This window comes from Ambystoma mexicanum, chromosome 2q (assembly GCF_040938575.1).
Source record: "Ambystoma mexicanum isolate Mex_15411 chromosome 2q, UKY_AmexF1_1, whole genome shotgun sequence".
Lineage (NCBI taxonomy): Eukaryota > Metazoa > Chordata > Amphibia > Caudata > Ambystomatidae > Ambystoma > Ambystoma mexicanum.
Genome location: NC_090924.1, coordinates 169,563,933 through 169,588,441, shown reverse-complemented (window position 1 = coordinate 169,588,441; position 24,509 = coordinate 169,563,933).

Here is a 24,509-nt window from a genome sequence, read left to right as displayed (position 1 = left end):
TTTTTCTTTTCTTTTTTAATTTATTTGACCTGTACTTTTTGCAGTACAGTGAAGCCTTAATCTTCACGCACTGGCCTCTGCTCATATGTTATGGGGAAACTGATATGTCCTTCAGGCTGTCAGTACTGGGAAACCTTGTTTCCCTTAGTCATGTTACTGTGTTACTACTCTGGTTCCTTTTGAATCACTTGTGGTCACTTTGTATCATTGTGCAATGCAGCTTACACTGCAGTACAATGGGGTGCATGTTTGTTTTGCCCTAGCATAACACTCAGAGGAGTTTTGGTTACTCTAGGTGTGCTAAAAGATAGGCTGGTGGAAGCAGTGACTTTTCCCCCCTTTTTGGGGATTTTCGTTCAGCTTTAACACATTTACCGCGCTTGGCTACTAACGGTGGCTACTGGTTTTTTCACCTGTTCTTTTGCCATCTTGTCCTTTAGCCTTCTTCCTGGCTTTAGAGGCCAGGAAAATCCTTATAAGGTCTTCCAGCGCCCAGGAAAGCAGGAGCTTTTGGTGGGCTACTGGAGGGATGTGTGTGTTTGCTGGCAGGATGTGGGCAGGGTCAGTCTGACTCCAATACACAAACTGGTGGTTTCAGTGTGTCTGAGTGGCATGCATGAATGTTCCGGACAGCGGTCCTGATTGGACCACTGCTGGGGTGTGTGTATGGGCTAGTCCTGCTAGTGGTCACCTGCACCCATTCTTCAGAGATCCTGGAGAAACCGGAAGGCGCCAAGTATCCTATCGAGCTGTGAGACCCGCAAAGAGACTTGAAACCCGACTGAAGGAGGCCTGGCAACCAACTTCTGCTGCTGTCCTGGAGGAGCTCATTCTTGCTCTTGATATTTAGTAATCCTGCAAAGGAGCTAAGACCCTTGGAGTGTAGGGACCATCCATTCCGGACGTCTGCTCGATGCCCTGCCAAAGGAAGCCTTCCGAAGTGCCCTGGAACCATCCTGTGATGACCACATTTGTTTTTGGGCTACCATGCTGCTGGCGTCACCATACTGAGTTTTGGCTTGAAACTTGGGAAAACTGGTTTGGCTACAGATTCCCAGAGTTGTTTATACCACAATATAGTTGGCCTTCTATACATCTGTCCACCAGGCCAGAGTGTAGAAAATCAGTCCTAACAAATTGATGTACAGCGGTGAGATGACCGCCTCCACATAAGCTCTGTGTTTCTTTTTGGAAGGATCTTTATTGAGTACCATACTGTAGATCACTGGTGGTGTGTCCAGATAATACTTACACAGAACACTATAATTTGTCATTGCCTTGTAGATACAAGTCACCTACTGTACTGAATATAATGGAGACAATCACTTTCACCACTTTGAGTGCCTCAAACGTGGATCATTTGAGAAAGTTGTGTGCTGAGAGGGACTTGACAATCTCTGGCACAAAAGCTGAGTTATTTGTACAAATTCTGGACTTTGAAAGAAACAAGGTTGTGCCTAACTTGACAAATGGTCCTTATAGTGGAACTGGGGCTGGCCCCAGCACCAGTAATGTAATTGCTGCCACTACAGTGGCTACTTTTGAGGATGGGGAGGAGGGAAGTACATCCTCTGGACTTCTGGTTGTGACCTCCTCAAATGCTGAGGCATTGTTCAATTTCAAAGGAGACACCCTTAGGCTCAAAGAGAAAGAGCTTGAGTTTGAAATGGCCAAATTGGAAATTGAGAGGGTTGAAAGGCAGAAAGACAGGGATCACCAGCTGGAGCTTGCCAAGATTTAGGCTTTGCAAGGTTCCCCCAGAGGATCTGGGGATGGTTCTGAGTTCTCTTCACATCCTAGGTTTCCTTAGGATCCCTTGAGTATGTATCAAGAGAAGAATTATATAATTGACTGACTTGTACCTTTTGAGTATGCATGTGAGGTGCAAGGATTGAGTGATGCTGACAGGATTGCATGGTTGATCAGCAGACTGTTCCATTCTGGCTGCAGTGCCATTATGGAAATGTCAAAGGCTGATAGATCAGACTTTATAAAACTGAAACAATCTCTGAGTCTCAAGTTTGGGAAGACTCCTGCCCAATACATGAGGAGTTTTAGAGAATACAAAAGAAAAAGAATGTATGACCTATTTACATTTTGTTGCTGATTCTTTGAAGAACGTGTGTGGCTGGATAGAAGGCTATCAGGTAACCACCTTTGAGGGCATGATCAATTTGGTTATGCTTGAACATATTTTGTCTCTTGTTCCCCAGAGCTTAAGCAGCATTTGGCTGACTCAGAGAAGTTAAATCCAAAAGAGCTATCCATTGCTGCTGACTTATGGATTCCACATAGAGTGTCCCATAAGGACAAGCCTGCTTCGGGTAAGCAGGAGGAGGAAAACCAGCAGAAAGAGAAAGAAGGTGGGGTTACTGATAAAACAATGTCCAAGAAGGCCCACAGCATGTTCAAAAGGGGGAATTCATCAGAATCAGGTCAGGGTACTGGCACTTAACCTCCAGGCATGTGAGTGGTTACACTAAGCCTCCCTATGTGTCAAGTGCCAGTGGGATTTGTTATACTTGTGGAGCAGGTGACCACAGGAAGGGGGACCCCAAATGTATGTGTAAGACCTTGCGGGTCCACTCTGCCAGTCTGGCCTTCTCTCGTTATGAGGGACAGAGATGGCAGGCATGCCCTTCCCTTTAGACTGCATTCCCTCAGAGGAAGAGTCTGAAGTTAGTCTAGATTCCTTGGAAATTACTAGTGCTGGAGCATTGGCTCACATCCCAGTCCTATTGCACAGTAATAATTCTTATGAGGATAGTGTTCAGGTAGGAGGTGTATCTACCTCTACTGTTAGGAAAACTTTGTCCAGTCCTACTGAGGTAGCTTCCTTAATTGTAAACCCACAGGTGCTTGCCAGAGTTCTTGTGGGGAATACTCATTTGGCTGGTAGGCCCTCTCATAATGTCCCAGCAGCACCTGTCATTCAAACTGTGAATAGAGAACTGGTCAGGGCATCTGTCAATATGAGTAGAGTGGTTCCTAGAAGAGTGCTGGGTGAGTTGAGACTTAAAGACTTAGGCCCTGATAGGCCCTCACCAGCCCCTTCAAGCACTAGGTCTCATAATTAGGCTGTCATAGCCAAGTCTAAGAGAAAGCCTAGGCCTAATGGGAAACCCATGGCCAGTGGAGTCAGAAACAGAAGCAGAGGGAAGGAGAATATTCCCCCGGCCTTACCTACAACTGATGTTGAGGTAGTCGGAAGTGTCCCTATTCCTAGTTTGGAAGAGGGACACCCAGAAAACCTTGAATTCTATGGACCTCCCAGCTGCCTAGTATACAGGTAGAGGAGAGTCCTAGGAGACCAAGTAGTATGGGCCAAAAGGTTAGGCCTATGGAGAAAGGCCTGCTTCCAATGGGAGGATTCTCCTCTAGTGAAGCAAAGAGGTCAACAGGAAGGTGGGTTACGGCAAAGTAAGCCCACAGAGCCCACCAGAGCAAACCTTGAGAGGTTGGAGGTTGCTGAGGTTGTGAGGCCCTACATTTTGTGTGTGACATTCCCCTGGTGATGCATCCTAGTGTCAGGATATCACCTGTGTGGTCTAACACACGTTCCTGCTTGCCCATGACGGGGGTCCCAGAGGAAGGCCAATGTAGGAGGCTCAGTCTCTGTCACAAGGTTGACATTGGTGCGAAAATAATTCAGTTTCATTAGCCCTTTAACTCTGGAGACCTAAGGCAATAGGTTGCAATTTGTGATTACTGATCCCAATCCCCTATGCCCTTGTGCCAACCCACAGGGAATGAATGCCCTACTGAATTACAGCTACAGACATAGCTCCTCTGCTGTGCTCATTAAGGGAAATATTGGACCTTTGGAGAATGTTCGAAGAAACAGAGGTACCGGCTGAAGGGGAGGGGGGGCCACATCTGATAATGACAAGAAGACAAGTATAGAGAAGGCTGGGGAAAATAGGGAGACGGAAAAGGCTACACGGCCTGGAGAAGGGTACACCAACCCGACATGTGTGTCAGGAGGAACTATAATGGCTGTCCCAAGTACTGCCCCACCTCCACCATACGTTGCATCCCCTGAGGTGTCGACCCACACAAGGGTAAGTGCAAGAGACCTAGAGGTAGCATTAGCCTTAACACGCACAGAATTGGCAAAGTTAAGGGCAGCCTGTGAAGCAACACGAGTGGCAGAGGTCCAAATGCTGCCTGCTGGAACGTCCCCACAGCCGCCTGGGGACGAGTGGAAGTCAGTTGAGTTCCTGTTCAGAATAGACAGTGCACCCACAAGAACCTTTCTTTTAGAACGGGACGGAGAAACAGACAGTATGGGGTATGAGAATATGGGGTCCCGGAGAGGGGATGAGGAGTATTGGAGTGACTTTGATGATACAGAAGAAGATGCAGAGGGAGGGGCCGAGCAAGCGCCCCTGACTACACCAAGAGTAGAGAGATTATGGGATGGGAGGTAAGGGAAAGGTTTGGCAGGATAGCATTGAACCAGAAGAAAGGAAGCACAAGCAAGGGCGGGAAAGGAAAGACAATATTACAAATGCCCTTAATACATAAAGGCACAGGGTGACTCCCAGTGCTTTAAGTGGGGTAAAAAATTGAGGGGGGGCCCTCGTTTGGGGGCGTGGCTTCCATTGCGGGCGTGGCCTAAAAGTGCACAAATCATAGTAAGGTGCGCAAACAAATATATAAATGTATTTGAGCATTTAAATATTTGTTTGCGTACTACTATGGTTTGTGATTTTTCAAGCCTTCTTTTATATACATAGCAATGTTACATATTTCTATGTTTATACAAGGTGGCTTGTAAGTGCACAAACCATAGTAAGTTACGCACATTTGTGTGCTTACCTTACTATGGTTTGTGTTCTTTTCAAGCTGCCTTTTAAAAACAGACATTTGTAACATATGTCTATGTTTATAAAAGACGGCTTGAAACGTAGCCATCTTTTATAAAGCGTTGAGGACGGACAAAACCCAAGGTGGCTTTGTCCGTCGACAAAGCTATATAAAAGATGCCTTGAATTGTGTACGATTCAAGCCGTCTGTTATAAACATAGAAATATGTCTACGTTTATAAAAGATGGCTTAAACGTACACAGTTGAAGGCATCTTTTATAAAACCTTGCCAAAGCAGAAAGGCGCCTCGGGCTCAGTGATCTCTGCTTAGAGCAGAGATCACTGAGCCCGAGGTGTCTTTCACCCTCTGCGAACCCGCGGGCTCCGTGATCTAATCTGCAGATTAGATCACGGAGCCCGCGGGTTCGCTGAGGGTCAGTTACCTGGCGAGGGAAAACTAAGGGACTCTAGCTTCCTCTGATGGCCCCTCAGATGAGGGGTCATCAGAGAAAGTTACAGTGACTGACGGAAGTGCCAGCCAGTCACAGCAACGCTGTGCCTGGCTGGCACTTCTGTCAGCTTGCCTGACGTTAAAGTGGCGGACGCATCTCCCGTCGCGGCTGCGGCCGCGGCGGGATAATGCGTCCTGCCATGGCGTGGTGTGGCCGGGGGGCCCCGGCAGGGCCCCGGCTCAGCCCCACTTTTTGGAGACTGCCGGGGCCCGGCCCCGGCAGGCCCCGGCCCACTTAAAGCACTGGTGACTCCACTATGTCCCCTGGGCACAGATGGGCACAAATAATCTCCTTAATGCCCTCCCACAACTCATAGTGGGGGAAATGGATTCGAGAAAAACTCAGCAGGGGTACCCCTTGCAATAGGAGACATTAAGAGCCTGCTAGTAGCAGCAGTAGGAGATCAGGTAGAAACAGTGTGGATTAAAGCAGTGTACCCGGGAGTAACACTGAGTAACAATGCCCATGATGGAGCATCATGCACCAAAATTAGAGCACGAGTGTGGGATGCACTGCGCTGAACATCCCAAGGCACCCCAGACTTACATTCAATAATACAATGCACAATGGGGGATGAGGAACACTGCACAGTATATTCTCAGGCTACAAGAAATGTGGAGAGCAGAAACGGACAGTGCCTGGGATCAATCAGCATCTTTGTTTTACTTTATTGTGAACAGAGGGCTACCTAAGGAAGTTCAGAAAGTGCTCGATAAGATAACTGGTGTGGAAGCAAAGGGGTGGCCTGAGATTCAAAGTATCATAGTGCACAATTGTACGAGGATCAAAGAGCGTGAGAAATAAACTGTTCAGAGGAGGCAGGCAGAGGAAGCAAAACAAGTTCAAAATAAACTAGTGAAAGTAGCAGCAGTATCAACAGTGCTTCCCCCAGAGCAGACGGGAGGGGAAGGAGGTGTCTTCATTGCAATGCATGCAAGGATTGCAGCAGTGTGGGCTGCCAAAGGACAAGGACGGTGGGGAGTAAACCAACACTTTTCGTGGCCACAGTGGCAAGGATGGCAACAGCGAGGACGAGGTGGGTTCTGAGCACAAAGGGGAGAGGGATTTAGAGGACAAGGACCAAGGGTTAGCGGACCAGGACAGTGCTGGTCTGTGGGAGGTGGGGACACTTTTTGAGAGAATTTCACAGCAGACACAGAGGGAATCATAACTATAATCAACAGCCTTACGGGTACTGCCACACAGGTAGCCCCAGGGACCCATTCAGGGAATGTTCTCAATACCGTAGGAGATTCACCAGGCCTATACGCAATTGCCTCCCCAAATTCCTGGCCCTTACCACCCACCAGACCAGCATCAAGCTGTACCGCCACACCAGCCCCGCCCCAAACAACAAACCGCGGAAAACAGACACCCAAACGGAGCAGCGGCCACATATCAGGGAGCCACGATGGTGGGGGGAATCCTTTCTTATTCCCCAAAACAGACATATACCCGACTAGGACAGCCCACAGAGAGCACTTGCATGTCCAGTCCTGTCAATGACCTTGTATCCAGAAGAGGAACCACTGGTGGGGGCAAAATTAGGGAATAAGCTATTCATCTTCATGGTGGACTCGGGAGCGGAGATGTCATGCATTAGTGAAGGAAACTTCCCGCTATCAGGAAAGACTCTTGACACGCAGGGATTCTCTGGGGCTGTTTTAACAGTTACTTACACAAAAGACTTGGACGTCAAGGTGGGAGGGAAGGTTGTGCAAGCACCCCTCCTTTATTCCGAGAGCTCTCCTGTCAACCTGGTTGTTTGTTTATGGCATTGAAGTACTTGCCCGAGCTGTCCCCCAGATTATCAGAAAGGAGTGGAAAGTAGAGCAATACTTCATTTTTCAACCTGTGGCACTCCCCGAAGTGGTTTCCGGTACAATCTTGTCATTAGATTTGGAAGGGCTGCTTGTTCTGCTAATAGGATTGTAGTGCTGAGAACTGACCCCAATGGGTGCCAATGGTGCACTGTGCTGTGCATCGCTCCAAATGTGCCCCTATGAGAAGTGACAGACGAGGACCTTTTTGAGGATGGCAATAATGATGGAAAAATAATCCTTGAAATGTGAATAACCTCTGACGTAATGGTGCAATACAGGAAGGTACAGAGCCCCCTCCTGGCCGTTGTCAGTGGACCACCCTCATTCAGTGAGACAGATTTGCAATATATCCCCACACATTTATGGACAACAACCCCACACAATGTAGGGATGTTGCATGAAGTGATACCTGTATAAATAACACTCAAGCCAGGAGCCATAGTCCGGCGGGTCATATATTACCCCCTGTCCAGAGAGGCAGAGGAAGGGATTCAGGAAACACTGCAGGCCCTATTACACCAAGGGATCATAGTGCCCTCCACCTCACCATGCAATACAACTATATACCCTATTTAAAAGACAAAGTGGTTAGTTGGAGGATGATTCAGGATTTAAGACCCCTCAATGATATTGTACAGAAAGATTTTCCACTTGTTCCCAACCCGCCAACCATTTTATGTAGCATTCCCAAAGCAGCCACTCATTTCACAGTGGTTGATTTGAAGAATGTGTTTTTCTCAGTGCCCCTCCATCCAGGCTCACCGTACCTTACAGCATTCAAGCTGGGAGGAAAGCGCTATGAACACCGTTGCTTACCCCAGGGAAACTATGAAAGCCCCAGTATTTTTAACAGGATACTACATGAAGATCTATGGAACATCCAAGTACTGCGCACAGTCATTTAATACATAGTTGACCTACTGGTCTGCAGCGACAGCGAGCAGAGCTCTCGAAGGGACTCCATTGCACTACTACAATTGTTAGCAAGGAAAGGGTACAAAGTGGACAAGGCAAAGCTTGGGTACTGCGTACTAGAGGTACTCTACTTAAGACAACTAATCTCCAAGGATGGCAAGCAGATAATTCCTGATAGGGCAGCTACAGTTCGAGCGACCCACAAGCCTCACACAGTGAAAGAAATGCAAAAATTCCTAGGCTTGTGCAACTATTGCAGAGCATGGATCTTAGACTACACAGCATATACCAGATCACTCCTACAAGACCTAAAAGAAGCCCTAAAGAAGGACAACAAAATTGAATGGACAGCAGAAATTGTATTCAGCTTTAATGACTTAAAAGAGGTGATTTCAACAACTCCTGTCCTTGCCACCCCTGATTACACACAGGAATTCTACATTTTCTCTGACTCAAACGGCACACTCATGACAGCAGTACATTGTGACACTACTAAAACCTATACGCATCATTAGGAGTCGCGGAGGTCTAAGAGTGATTTGGAAGGAAAAGTTCCCTGTGTCTTCTTTCATGACAGCAGTACTCACACAGAAAAGTACAATGGGCCACAAACCACTAACCTATTACAGTGGCATGCCCCATTCTGTCATGCAGGGGCAGTTTACCTGTGAACAAGCCCTTACCAATGCCGCCTTTGCCATTGAGAAAAGCTCCACGATTGTCATGGTGTGCTCAGTAACGTTATACGTCGAGCACTCACTTTTTGCAATACTGGACCACTCCAAATCAACACTCACTACGCAAAGAGCCTCGGCATATGAAACAATACTGTCTAGCCCCCATATCCATGTAGTATGGTACAGAACAGTAAATCCTGCCACTTTTCTCACTCAGCCATGCACTGCTGAGGTCTTGCAGCAGCATGATTGTGCATCCTAAGAAGGGGAAGGTGATGATATCCCCAAAGCAAAAGACAGTGCCCTAGGAGAGGGAGAAGTGTTCTTTGTTGATGGGTCAGCATCCATTGACCAGGAGACAGGTGAAAAACATGTCAAGGTGGCAGTGGTGTGCCTAGAAAAGGGAAAATATGAAACACTGGTCATCAAAAGATTACCAGGCATTATTCTGCACAAGCAGCTGAACTGGTAATGCTCATAGAAGCCCTGCGGCCCCGAAGGGGTGTTATGTTACCATCTATTCAGACTCTGCCTACTTCACCACCAAGGTACATGTGGGTCTGTCGCATTGGATTTGGAGAGGATTCCGGAGAGCAGATGGCTCACCAGTACAACATGCAGTGCTGCTCAACACATTGGTTTCTGCTCTCGCAGACCCTTCTGCGATGGCGGTCGTAAAATGCACAGCACATACACAGATGAAATCTCATTGGGGATAGCTGCCACAGACCCAGCACCAAAAGCTGCAGCATATCTCCCAGTCCAACCATCTACAGAATACATCATGACCACAGCAGACACAAGATCAGACACAGACAAATACACAGCCCTGCCCATCACACAAATTATTGAACTACAGCATAGGGCGCCCTAGAAGAGCAGGATGTTTGGCTCAAATGTGGGTGCATGCAATCACCCACGGATCTCTTATGGCGACAGCAGTGTACAGGGAAAGTAGTAATGCCTATGTAATTATTGTGTACAGCCTTTGAGCAATTGCATTTCCCATCCCATAGCTCTAAACAGCACATTGTGGCGGACATCCAAGAGGATCGGTTTGTCCCAAACTTACAGTAACACCTAACAACATGGTGGTGCAATGCACAACATGTCAAGAGTTCAGCATGGGGATGACACCGAGAACTCTGAGAGGAAGATTGCCCCGCCCTGTTGGTCCATTCCATGAACTGCACATTGACTATGTAGACATGGGAGAAAGATGCAATGGGGCACAATATCTAATTGGGGTGGTGTGCTAATTTTCTTGGTGGGTTGAGGCTGGCCCATGTGCCCATCCAGATGTCAAGTGTGCCGCAAAATTCCTTTTCAGGGAGGGTTTCTTCTGCTATGGGGTGTGTGACGTCCTAAGGTCAGATAATGGGACACATTTTTTCAATGACCTGTTCAAAGAAGTAACTACCCTGTTAGGAATTATACATTGCATGTGCTCAATTTACCACCCACAAGCAAATGGACTGGTGGAGAGAATAAACAACCTCCTTAAAAGCAGACTCTCCAAACTTTGCAACACTCTAAAGAAGAATTGGGTGTATTTCCTGCCCCTGGCTCTGTTTAATTTCTGCACACCGCCGAGTAAGGACTACCACGTGTCCTCCATGAAATAGTGACTGGCAGGCACATACAAACACAACTATAACCGGTCAGGAGAGCATTAGATGCTCGTAGTACAGCAACAATTCTGGGAGAAGAATTCAAGCAGTACCTGGCCCAACTCACCTGTGCGAACAGATGCATCGCAAAACAAATGGCACCACCACACACAGAGGAAAGAGAGACTATCCCGCTGACAGACACCACCCCTGTACAACAATTGTTGCCTGGGGAATGGGTCTATATCAGAAGCTTCATTAAAAATGGAACAATCCTAGGTTCCATGGGCCGTATGAAGTGGTGTTTTCCACCCCTCTCGCAGTCAAAGTGAAGGGGCTGAGATATTGGATACATCTCCCTGATGTTCGTAGTACACCACAAGACACCATACCAGGTGTCCAGACAGAAACACACAACCGTACCTCAAAACAGTAGCGCTACGCTGACCATATTTGGCGCATCTGTTCAAAGGAAAAGTGAATTTCTTTGTGAAAAGAACGTTCGTTTTTGTGTATCCTGGCCTGGCCTGCACTGCGAGCTGTGACGGGGCTCTTGCAGGTGCAGGACATTGTACGCAGTCCAGAGGAGGCGGGGCTTGTACGCAGCACGTGACCTATCACGTGATCTAACTGAGCTTCAAAGCCCACTGACATCCGCCCGAGCGGCGCGCATCTGTTCAAAGGAAAAGTGAATTTCTTTGTGAAAAGAACGTTCGTTTTTGTGTATCCTTGCCTGGCCTGCAATGCGAGCTGTGACGGGGCTCTTGCAGGTGCAGGACATTGTACGCAGCCCAGAGGAGGCGGGGCTTGTACGCAGCACGTGACCTATCACGTGATCTAACTGAGCTTCAAAGCCCACTGACATCCACCCTTGCGGCGTTAAGCCCGACGGTGAAAAGCCCATTGGCTGTTGTGCGGCTGTTCGGCGCTGGGGCGCCATATTCAGCTGTGCTATTTGGAGTCCGTATCCCACGCCTGATCAGCTCGGCTAGGATATTTGCCACCCACAGGTGCTATAAGACGTGCTTTATTACACTTGTATAGCATATGGGAGACTGTGGGAGAATATAATCTCCTTTGATCCCAAAGGCGATCTTGATAATCCAACAATATAGGTATTCTGCACTACCACTCCGTGCAATTGACTATCGAGTAATTGTCCTGTGTGAAACACTCTCTCTCCCCCGGTTATACATTTTTAATCGCTTTATTAGGACTTTAAATTAAGTCTATATGCCTCCTAAAACACGTGGGGCGAAAGCGTCTTATAACCTGAGAAAAGGTAGGACAAACCATCCCCATATGCCTACTAGCAATGATATTGGAGGAGAGAGTTTGAAATTTCCAGCTAATGGGGAAGCCACCATCCCAGAGCTATTTAAAAAAATCCTTCCTGCATGTATTGACGATCAAACTGAGGAGAGGGTACCGGCAGCATATAATAGAAGTCGACCATTGGATACTACGATCTTTGACGACATCGATAATAATTCATTATTAGACTTATGTCTGTCCATACAGAAATCCATGGCTCCTCCACCCAATTCTGAAGAACAGGGGACTACTGTGATGGGGACAGCTAGGAAAGCTACATGTATCACAGTGGAGGCACAAGTTTTGCAACCCGCGAGCTCCTCACCTAGAACTATATGTTCTGGTCGTTTATCAGAATCACCTAACCTTTTGATTAATTCAGACGAGCAGCGGCAAACCAAGGCTGACCAATCCTACGAGCTATCTCAGCTTAACTCGGTAGCTATTACCGAGATACAGGCCTCCTTAGTCTCCCTTCAATTTGCACTAAAAATTCTCCTTAAATTATGTGGGAGAATACATGTGGACACAGTCCTACAGCTGAATATTCCCACTCCAGATGCAGAATACGAAAGAATGCCTGCAGAGGCAAAGGAGCACAAGATGCCGGCAGAGCCACCTAATACTGAGGAGGCTAAACAACCCACAAGCGAAGAAACTATCCATCTGACTAAGAAACAGCACAGAATGGCAAAAAGAGCAGCCCTAAGAAATGTCCCTGTAGAGACGGCCTCCCCACTTCCTGATACAGCAATTCCCCTGCAGAAATCTAAAAAGGCTAAAAAAAGGGCACTCAAAAGAAAGAACAATCGAAATAAAGGTCGGGGTAAACTCACTAGCTGGATATTAGAGGAGAAAGCTAAAGAAATATCAGCTGTGAGTAATGCGAGCCAAGATTCCATTCTTATAGACAATCATTCTGCAGTTAATCAATTTTCTACTCCTCAACGGATCAATTCTAACAGCTCATTTGAAAGTATGGAGTCTGAAAGGGATACTCAAGTACCGGAGAAGGAAGAGAACAGAGAGGAAAATAAGATCTGCATTGTGAAGAACCTAAATCAGCAATGCCGTAACAAATGGCTACCTCGTGCAGCTATGCTAGAGAAACTCCACTTAATACCCCAATTAAGAGTTATTAGATCTGAGGATTTCTCTTTTGTGGAGCCTTTATGCACCACTAATCCTAACGTGACAGCATTGCATTGCACGGTCCTGGCCTCGGCTCAGCTGATCCGTAAACATAGAGTCAACCTAGCGCAGGTAGGATTAGGAGTAGACGTGAACCCTGATGATGCAGACCCTCTGATCAAAGATGATCCTAAGTCAATTAAAATTGATAATAAATCCAAGTTGCCTTCCCTCAGTGGAAACTAAGTGCAAATGTGTGACATTCAGAACACTCTCAAGTGGCTTGCGGAAGCTTTGCCATTGGCAATAAATAGACCCTGAACTTGCTCCTTACTATCCTGGAATACCAGGGGTTTCAAGCACTTCACTGCAACTAATGGGTTATTATCTTATATCATGAATTATTCTTTTTTTATGTTGCAGGAAACTTGGTTAATTGCACCAATCATAATAGATGGCTATAAATTGTACCAGACCCATGCCAAAAAAGGTCCGGTGGGGAGACCTTATGGGGGACTGATGATAGGGGTAAGAAAATCTATAACATCTAGAGAAATAGCTACCGATTCGGAGGATAACATCAATGCGGTGGAGGTGGTTATTCCTTTTAAGAACAACTGGACTAAACTTTTGCTGGTTAACATTTATAACCCCTATGATGCATCAAAGAGCGATCAAATACAAGATAAACTGCATGATCCTTTTATCGAGTGGACTAATGAATGTCAAAATAGTTTTATTGTCCTTGCGGGGGATTTTAATTGCTCTATTAAAGGGGAAGGAGGAACGACTAATAATAAGCGTTTACACCCGCACCCCCTCATGTTTCAAGATCTCAGCGATGCCGAAGGGGAGAAGTGGATGTGTTTTATGAAAAGCTGGGAATTGGAATGCCTGAACGGTCGAACGATGAGTGACCGTCCGGGACATTTCACCTGGAGAGCAGGTGTTGCTTGTCGTACCCTAGATTACTGTTTCATTAGCCCTGAGATGGCATCCTTAGTTAATGACATGGTAATTACAGATAATGATTGGAGTGATCACAGAGGCTTAAGTTTGAGTTTAGATTAGATTGATTTTCCCCCAAGAACAGCGGTAGGAAACCTGCTGGTTAACCATGCCTGTTCGCGATTAATTTGGTCTAAGAAAAATATATTGAAAGCTTGTCACGATTGTGGTGAGTGGAATAATGATTATTATACTAACTTTGCCAAGTGTACAGCTGAAGACTTAGAAGGATGGATTTACAATTTCACAGCCAAATATGTAACAAGAAAATCATCATTTGTTATTAAAGAACGGGGTGCAAATGAGGTCTATGATAAGACAATTCGGGATGCTAAACGGACCCTGAGAAGGGATATACGTAGAATTAGAACTAATACATACCCTATCATGGATAAACATACCAAGGTTAGAGAGGTAAAAAACATATATAGGACATGGTTAAAATATTGGAAAAGATCGCAGAAATTGGCTGATTGGCAAAAAACTGTGAGAACTATCTGTTCAAGAAACGCCTGGAATATCTGGGCACTTCTGGGAGAAGCTAGGGGGAATAGGGTAACCTCCCAGATTAACCCAATCGATGCCGAGGAATGGGTTAATTTCCTGGAGACACGCAATGGCACGACGGTAGCGTATCCTGCAATATGTGCTACTGCTTACCATGCCCCTGAGTTGTTCCCTGTACATTTGGAAGATCTGATAGACAAGATTACCAAACTTAAAGCCTCTCGAACCCCGGGCCCAAACGGTCTTTCCAATCTTCTTATGAAGAGTAATCCAGTCTTCTGGGCTAATTTTCTGAAAATTCTGTTTGAAAAAGTCTTAAAGGACGGGATAATTCCAGAGACATGGCAAAGAGCAATCTTAGTGCCGGTATTTAAAAAAGGTAACAGGTCGGATCCTGGTAATTATCGTTTGCTCTCCATGTTAGATTGTTCTGGCAAATTATTTGCCTCCTTATTATTGCAGAAATTACAGTTCTGGGCAGAGAAGGAAGGGATTCTGGACCGCTACCAAAGTGGATTCAGAGTCGGTTATTCTACTGTCCAGAATCTTTATATTATGAATAGCCTCAGAGACAAAGCCTTATCCCCTAATAACCCGCCTCTGTATGCCTTATATATTGATTTTAAGGCTGCGTTTGACACGGTGAATAGAGTGAAGTTATGGAGGAAGCTTAGGAGTCTGGCGTGCCCTGAAGGATTGCTCTATTATCTACAACTATTACATCATAACACTTCTGTACAGTTGAGGCTGGACGGAAGTGGATCTACTACTAGGGCGGTAGAGCAAACTAGAGGAGTGAAACAGGGATGTGTCACTGCACCCATATTATATAATCTGTTCGTCTCAGATATCCCCGAGTATCTGGGAATTGTGAGTAATTGCCCCCCTAAAGTTTGTGCTCAGCACTGCTTAGTCCTGGCCTATGCGGATGATGTGGTCATTTTCGACCACACATTCAGTGGCATTTTACGCTCGGCTAAGCGCCTCTGGGAATATGCGGAGGAGAACGAACTCACAATCAACCAAACGAAAACTGAATTGATCCTGTATAGTCACGGCAAAGTGAACCGCCCCAGAATGATAGTAAGAGGACAGGAAATTCAATATACCAACTGTTATAAATACTTGGGAGTAGAATTTGATTGTAAGAGAAATTTCCATTCCTGCATTCAAGCCCGTAAAATAAAAGCAGCACAATAAACTTCCATGATATGTCAGTTCACGCGGAATAAAAGTGGATACTCTGTGTGGGCAGCTCGCCAACTCTATATCCAGTGCCTAATTCCTATGGTAACCTACGGGCTGGATGCTCTAGTCCACCTAGACCTGGAGTGGCTTCAGGTACTGGAGGGTCACTTCTGACGTAAGCTGCTGGGTCTGCCACAGGGAATACCAATGGCATTTTTAAGATTAGAGCTGGGCTTAACTTCCCTAAAAGCTCTGGTATTAAAGAAAAGAGCAGAAATTTACATTAAGGTGCAGGTCACCCCGATTAATCCTCTCCTGAGGACGGTAAAAGAAGACATTATTGGGAATAAGCAGGTCTATTTTGTGAAAGAAATGACTGACTTATTTGAGATGATCGAATGGACCCCTAATTGGGGAGATAATTATGAACATCTGAAAGTACAAATGACGGAACGTCTTAAAATCTGGGATTGGCAGAATAATTTTAGACATCTTGCAAGTCTTCACAGCTACGGGTTTACATCTCATGTATTATACACTTTTGGAAGGGCTCAACGTTATTTAAACCTTTGCCCTTCGAATAATCTGAGACGTTTTCTATTACTTCTACGTATCAACCACCTTCCTACTTTAACGGGGCTGGGCCCACAACGGGCCATCCCCAAAATTGAGCGTTTTTGTAGAATTTGTAAGAACAAAGCCTCACTTGAAACTGCAAGACATGTCCTCACATTATGTCCTAGATTAAGCTTAATTTATATAAAACACTACAGTAGATATGTACATAATCTTGACCATATCAAATCCAAAGACTTCTGGAATATATGTATCAATACTTTGAATCCTAGTCTACATCTGGCTCTATATAGAGTATAGTATATGGTTAAGGGAAAACTTGAAATTTAAAACTTGAAACCTGAAACAGGTGGACAGGCCAACCTCCCGGTAAATAATAGTAGGAAAAGAGTTGTCACACGAAGTTATCTGAAAACATAAAGGTGCCTGTGACCCATGCAATTTGTAACTATGAAATGCAAGTGAATATAAAAAGTTCCACATTCTATAATTGGCTGTTCTATTTTAAAGCTGTTGTTTTACATTATCGTAATAAGAATTTAATTTTTTTTTGATTTATGTGTAAAGTTTTTGTTTAAAAGACTATCACATTAAGAAATAAATAAATATTTGTGCATGTGAGAATATGTACAGTACATGCATTGCTGCTAGAACACGAGCTACGTAAACTAAAAATCTCTCTCTCTCACTGTCTTTTCACTCCACGTCTCCCACCTCCCTGTTTTCCCCAAATTATACAGGTGCAACAATGATGGAGATGGCATTATGTTTGGTTTATTTCAAACATTTCATAAATTCATTTCCAATTCTAACTTTTAAAACATCATCATCCAACTAAACATAAAACATCATCTCAGTACACAATGACATTTTCTTTAGATAAACATAGACCCTCATCTTCTAAAATGATAACATCAGCTTATTCGAACTACATAACAAGAAACATCCGAGTCTCTCTTAATTTGTCACTCATCCATTTATAACCGGCGCTTCCTTTCTTAAGTCAAGTGACTTGATTTCTTCACACTCCTTTAAGACCTAACACCTCAATCATTCATTTTGTTGCCGCTAGAATCATGTCATGGTTTACACCCATCAATAGTAAATTCCACCATTCATCTATGGATAATGACATGTGGTCAGCGACTACCGCACCAAGGTATTCTGCCTTACTGAAAGCAAGCTCATGCATTCGGTTACCAGATGTTTTGAAGTTTCGACTAACCCTTTCATTTTGCAGAAAAGCGCACAAGGTCAACAGATCATATGAACCAACTACTGGCTTGTGCTCCTCATGTACCACAGCATCTATTTGCTCAGGATCTCCCTCTGAACTCTGCCCTGCCTCCACCCTTAACCTCCTCACACCCCCAATATGAAACATCAACATCACTCCACCCTGCCCCCTCAGACTGCTGATGGGCATCTCGCAATACCCAAGATGCTCCTGCCATGCCCCACAAACCACACAGTCCCCACAATTCACTCAGCGACCAATATCGCTCCTCCCAATTCACTGATTGGTTCAACCACCTCTAATCTTAGCCCTCCCCTAACACACTCCAATGTGCACTCATTAACGCACGCTCGCTACCAGCCCATGCCACAGAGATCTGTAACTTACTCACCAACCTCAACCTAGACCTCCTTGCCATTACAGAAACATGGCTTCACGAGGCAGCGGGACCCACTATTACCCTAGACCTTTCGCCCGGTTACACCATACACCGGCAGGAGTGACTGTATATGAAAGGAGGTGGTGTGGCTCTCATAGCCAAAGAATCTCTGCTCCTTCGACAAGTAAATTCCACACTGGAAGGCAATGCTGAATCCATCGCCATCAATCTGTTCCTTTCCCCCAATTGCACCATTGCTATGCACATCATCTACCGACCCACAGACCCATCCTCAGACTTTCAGGAAAACTTTCAACATTTACTGGGAGAGAATCTAAAAACCACCACCAAAACCATCGTACTTGGTGACTTAAACCTAGGCCTTAACGACCCCAAAGACAAGCAAGCCAAAACACTTGCCAAAGCACTACATAACATGGGCTTCGTGCAATGAGTCACCAACCGGACACACACCAAAGGACGCACCCTCGACTGGGAGTATGACCATAACTGTTCAGCAGCTATCAGCACCAATACCCCATGCCCTTGGACTGACCACCACCTCATTCAATTCTCCATCCCAACATCCACCAATGCCACCAAGTCTATCACTTACTCACCACCAACACAAGCCAGGAGCGCCCGCAGGAAATTAACCAAAGACAACCTCCTACCTTATCTTGAGGTTCCAGCCCTCAAACCTTCTTTTTCCAATGACCCTGATGTTGTAGCCGAAGTATACAACTGCAAGCTCAAAAATGCAGTCGACATCATAGCCCCTCTAGAAAGAAAGAAAGCCAAAATGACAAGGCATGCAAACTCCTGGTACACATCTGAACTTCAGGTACTACGCAAGCTCAATCCTAAAGACTCCACTAAAGATGAATTCCAAAAACGACCTACCAATACAAAAAAGCCATTTTCCTAGCCAAATCAAACTCCTTCAACATGAGAATCTCTAATGCCAAATCAGAATCCAAAGAGATGTTTGCCATATTCAGGGAACTAGCTACCCCAGCTCCCGGCACCCAAGACATAGTTAAAGATAAATCGTGGTGCACAGGCATTCAATCAGCTATGCTTAATAAAATAGACCTACTTCAGTGCTAAATTCTCACCAGAATTCCCTAACCAGTACTGACCAGCCCATCTCACCCTCCAACATCACCCCCAGCCCCATAACAAGACACTCTTCTCCTTCAGCGACGTCTCAGAAACTGAAGTCTTGGCCCTCCTCAAAAACATAAAACCATCCAACTGCCCTGCCAATATTATCAAAGACTGCCCTGACACACTAGTACCTTTTCGTGACAGCCTTAATAAATGCATCAATTGCATCTGCCACTGTTCCATCATGCATGAAAGAGGCCTGGGTATGCCCTCTCCTGAACAAACCTTCCCTAGACTCCTCCTCACCCAAGAACTACCGGCCCATTACCACAGTCCCATTTCTGCAAAACATTCTCGACAAAGCTGCATACTACCAAATCCAGCACTTCCATGAAACCAACAGCATCATGGGAAAGAGACAATCAGGTTTCCGCCTTGGCCACAGAACTGAATCTGCATTACTGGACCTTAAAAACCAACCAGCTGAAATCATGGACGAAGGCAAACCAGCACTTATCCTCCTTCTTGATTTATGTGCAGCGTTTGACCTTGTGGACCATAGGAACCTCTGCAAACATCTAATTACACCTGCACAATTCACTCCCGAAGCTACTACCTGGATCACCTCCTTCCTCGAAGGAAGAGCCATGAAGGTGTTCTCCGAGCATGCTTGCTTGGCACCCATCACCATTCACTGCATAGTCCCACAGGGCACCTATACCTCACCCACCTTGTACAACATATTTACTAAACCTCTCTTCGACAAGCTGGACGCTCTCGGCATAGCATACACGAACTATGCCGTCAACACTGAGGTCCTCCTCCCATTCTCTGGCTCATACGAAATTGATGCCAAAACACTGCACAATACTTATACCACCATCCAAGCCTAGATGGCAGCCAACGGGCTCTGCCTTAATGGGGATAAAACCGAAATCCTCCTAGTCAGCCCCAAGGAAACCCTAAAAAAGCTTATAAACAATACAGCTCCTTCACCATTGACAACACACAAACCACTGTCTCACCCTCAGTTAAGACCCTGGGAGTGTACCTCGACTCCACACTCTCCATGACATGCCAAGTTAGCGCCATCTCCTCATCAGCATCATTCACAACGAAATTGATCAATGCAGTCAAACCTTACCTTTCCATGCAGAACTGTCTCTCAATAGCTAGAGCCACCATAGGTGCAAAACTTGACTATTGCAATGCACTCTTTGCTGGTACCTCTGCCGAAAACCTCAACAGACTGCAAATTATTCTAAATAATGCACTCAGAACAGCCCTGAACATTTCCAAGAGGGAGCATATCTCCCATTCTAGGTGCACTGTGCACTGGCTCCCTGTTAAAGAACGCATCATCTTTAAGGCCCTAGCCATAACCCACAAATGTCTCTCCCTCACTGTCCCCTCTTATTTCTCAGAAAAAGTAGTCAGAGCTAGTTCCGCCGGACCCATACGCGCACACTATGCTAACCAACTGAACATCCCCTCCATCAAACGGGCTGAAGCGGGCAGTACCAGCTTCGATTTCATAGCTCTTAAACAATGGAATGTATTCCCAAATGCCCTAAGGAATGAGACTTCGCACCTGTCCTTCCGCAAAGCCTTCAAAACAAGGCTTTTCAACTAGCTCACCCTACACATCCGTGCTCGCCCCAACGATACCTGCATTTCATAAGGTATTAGTTGTGACCAGTTCCACTGTAACCCTTGAACTGGAGAGCTCCCCTCCGCTGTAAACCTTTCACGCTTAACCGTTACCTGTCTGGCATTAGGTTCACTGTAACCACAAACCACAGACAGGCTGTACTCTCTCTGTCTCCTGTAACTAAGTAAGCATTGCATGTAACAACACCACAATGCCCGAGGGTGCTTTGTGCACTTTATAAATGTAGACAATAAATAAAATAAAATAAATAATGTTTAATCTTAGTCTCATAAAAATATCTCAGTGTTTGAGTTAGACATTTTTCCAGATAACTCGGAAGTTGATTCAAGGTCCTCCTTCGTGAGGCAAGTCTAAGCGTGCTTTATACGAGCGTCTCTTAGCCTGGGTGTCAATCCAATCCTGGCTTTTCACATAGTTTTTGATCTTATCAGGATTGGCTATTCGTATGTCTTTATATTGGTTAAGCCATGTCAGACTTTCATAACATTCATTTTTCCAGTCATCGAGCACCCGTTCTTTCTTACTATGATCCCTATTTTTTAGTATCTCGGAAGGCTCATTGTCAATGCATTTCCGATAGAGATCTAACTTTCGCCATTCAATCTTGGTCTTTAAAGATTGTAGGCCAAATTTGTATCTTATTTGTGTAACTGGTAGCGGTCTTGGCAATCAGAGAACTTTTTTCTGGAACTGGCCTTCAATCAAGTCCCAATACTCTGGTGGAATAGTCAAGGTGGTTTCGGCACCATAAATCAAGATTGGGGCTACTTTCTGTTTATAGAAAACCACCACCGGATTCAAAGTAAATTTCCAAAATTTCCTGAGTATTATAGCAGCCTGGTTGGATAGACGGTGACATTTGGATCTAATACTTTCAGTCCAGATTTTTTTCTTTAAAGCTACAGCTACAGGGTATACCCAGGAATATGATTGAGTCTGCTTGCCCCAAAAAGTCCTTATCGATGGACCAGGAAAACTCTGCTTTCTTTCTACCTCGTCTGCTGGTCAAAATCATTATTTTTGATTTGTTGATGTTAATTCTCAAATCATACCGATTTAGCTGTTGTAATCGTCTCTGCAGACCGATGGGGGTTAGGTCCATCATGACCAAGTCGGCTGCATATAACATCCATGGGATGGTCTGGTCATAGCTTTTAGAGGGAAAGGCTCTTACTATCATTTGTGTTGACACCAAGTCAGACATATATAAGACACACAGAGTGGCAGCCAGAGGACAGCCTTGTTTCACACCTCTGCCTGTCTTTATTGCTTGTGTGAATAAGCCCTCTCGAGTCATTTTGACTTGTATTGTGGTTAAGGTATAGAGTGCCATTTTTTAAAAATTTGTTTTTGGTTCAATAGAAAAATAGAACTTTTACAAAATTGTATAATTTCAATACAATATTCTACATTTAAAATCACAAAATTTCATAAAAACAGTCTTTATAAAACAGAACAAGTTATATAAATATAAGCAAAGTTATATCAATATAAACATAAGCAAGGGGGAACCATGAAATCATGTATAGAAAAACATAAAATCACTTAGATTCATAGGATATCAATTCTTTTTCTATGAATTTGCATAGGGACGCAGTCGCATATATTAAAGGTTTGTGGTTCCCTTGCATCATTCTTACCCATAGAACATTCAAACAGTCCTCATACTCCAAAGTTACACATTTCATCAAAAGAGTAGTTTGCTTGTCTTTGAAGTACTTAAACCACAAGAAAGATCTTCTAAAATGATTGCAGGGAAATAAATCAATATAAGGGTATCTGGGAATACGTTTTTTAGTGTGAGCACAGTATTCCCTATACATTTTATATTTCCCAGTCTGCTGAAGTATTATGATCCAGTCTTGCTCGAAGAGTTTTTTCTTTGCGTACCCTGGTCGAAAATGTACATCATCTACTGTAAGTTCCAATTCAATCAATAGCATCTTCAAATTTGATTGATACTCAATAATAGAACGCATATTACTCATTTTCAGATTTTTTTTCATGTCAGTATAAAGGCTATTTGACGGAGGGAAGCATATCTTAGCGTAGTTAGTTAACTGTCTCCATTTCCTGCGCATGGATAATGCAACTAACCCTAATTCATGTCTAATTATAGGGTTAGGTAAGAACATAGGAAAACACATGGCAGACTTTAACATAGTACCCTGTAAGCAATCCAAACATGTACTCCTAACGCATAAACAGATGTCCAGAGCATATAATACAATACTTTCAACTTTGAGCATGTAGAAATCAATAAGACACCAGTGAAAATTTGCAATATTTTGCATAGATCAATTTCAGTTGGGAAAGTAGTGGCCTACTCTTACGGTGAATAGTTCCAGCCAAGCAATAATTGAGCTTTTCTCTGATATATAATAACCAAGATAAATCGTACTTGTGATCACAGGTAGCGAGGTCTTCATAAGATGCCACTGGAAGCCTTTATATCTGTTACCATGACCAAATCTCATAATAGCTGTTTTCGCAGGATTCGGAGATAAGTTGTGTGCACTTGCAAATGCTTCAAACAGTTGCAATTTTACTTGTAGACCAAGTGGAGTGGAATCAAATATGATGATGGTGTCAGCAAATTCAAGCCATTGAAGACGTATAGTGCCCAGTTTCACTGAAAAGAAATTTTTAGTACTCCAAATCTGATCTAAATAAGCTACATACAGGTTGAAAAAAGTGGCTGCTAAATTGCAACCCTGTTTTAGACCCACATAGGTCTTTATTGGCTCCGTAGTGCGCCCCTCAGCTGATATCTTTATCTTATAGGAAGTATTGGTATGCAATTTTATAAGTCAATATAATAGGACTAACGGAATTTCCATTTTCATCATTTTAGTCCATAGGGAGTTCTGTATTACAGTATCAAATGCTGACGACATATCAATAAGAGCAATATAAACAGGGTATTCTTTTTTAGTTTTCGCACCAGTGATAACATGTGCCATTATCAAAGCATTGAGTGAGGTGCTCATCGCTTTGCGAAATCCTGTCTGATGTTTTGAGTATAGGTCATGGTCCCCAATATATTTTTCCAGTTTGTACAACAAAAGCTTCGCAGATATCTTTGCTTCCGTGTCGATCAACGGTAATTCACAGGCAGAGAAGGGTCACCTTTCATATAAATTGGAATAATGTTCGAGGATAACCAAGAGCAGGGAATGATCCCAGATTTAATTATTGATTGAAATTTGGTTTTTAAAATTGAGGCCCAAAGATCCGGGTCCGTCTTATATTCACACGGGGAAGCCCATCTGGTCCTGGTGATTTAGAATATGACAATTTGGAGATTGCCCATTTGATATCATCTAATGACCAGTGAAGTCGGCGCATCTCGCTGTAACATAAGGACACTTCTGGTAGGTACATAAATCTTATTGCAAGCTAATATTTGGAAGCTATATAATCACACCATATTTGTTCTGAGATACAATTTGGCATAATCGGTAAGACCTGGTCTTCAGAGCTTTTAATAGTATACCAAATAGTTCTAACGTTATGAGTACAAATTGCTTTAATTAATGAGCAATTGATTTTATTATAATTCCATATTCGAGCATTTCTCCATTTTTGTTTATATATGAGATGAATTTGCTTACACTGTGATTGATAGGTCGCATGATCTTGCTTGTTATATCTTAATCACCTTAGCTCTTTATTTTTTTCACGTTTGAGAATTTTACAGTTTGGGTCATAGGGATGTAGATGTTTTTTATCGGGATACTTAAAGCTAAGATCTACCAAACCCTTTCTAATTATGACTGAGCACTCGGCTGCTATGTCCATGGCTGATTTTGTTTTATCACCTTTGATTTTGTCTATGTTTTTTGAGACATAGTTTCCAAAATGTTTGCAAAGACCTGCACTCCATCTAAGGGATATCTGATGGCGATCAACCTCAGGGAAAACTACAGAAGGATCAAAATGAAGTAAGGAACTTTCATATTGTAATACGATAGATAGATGAGCGTGATCACCAAGGATTATCGGGCTAATTAGCAAAGGGGAGGTTACTGCAAGGAGGTT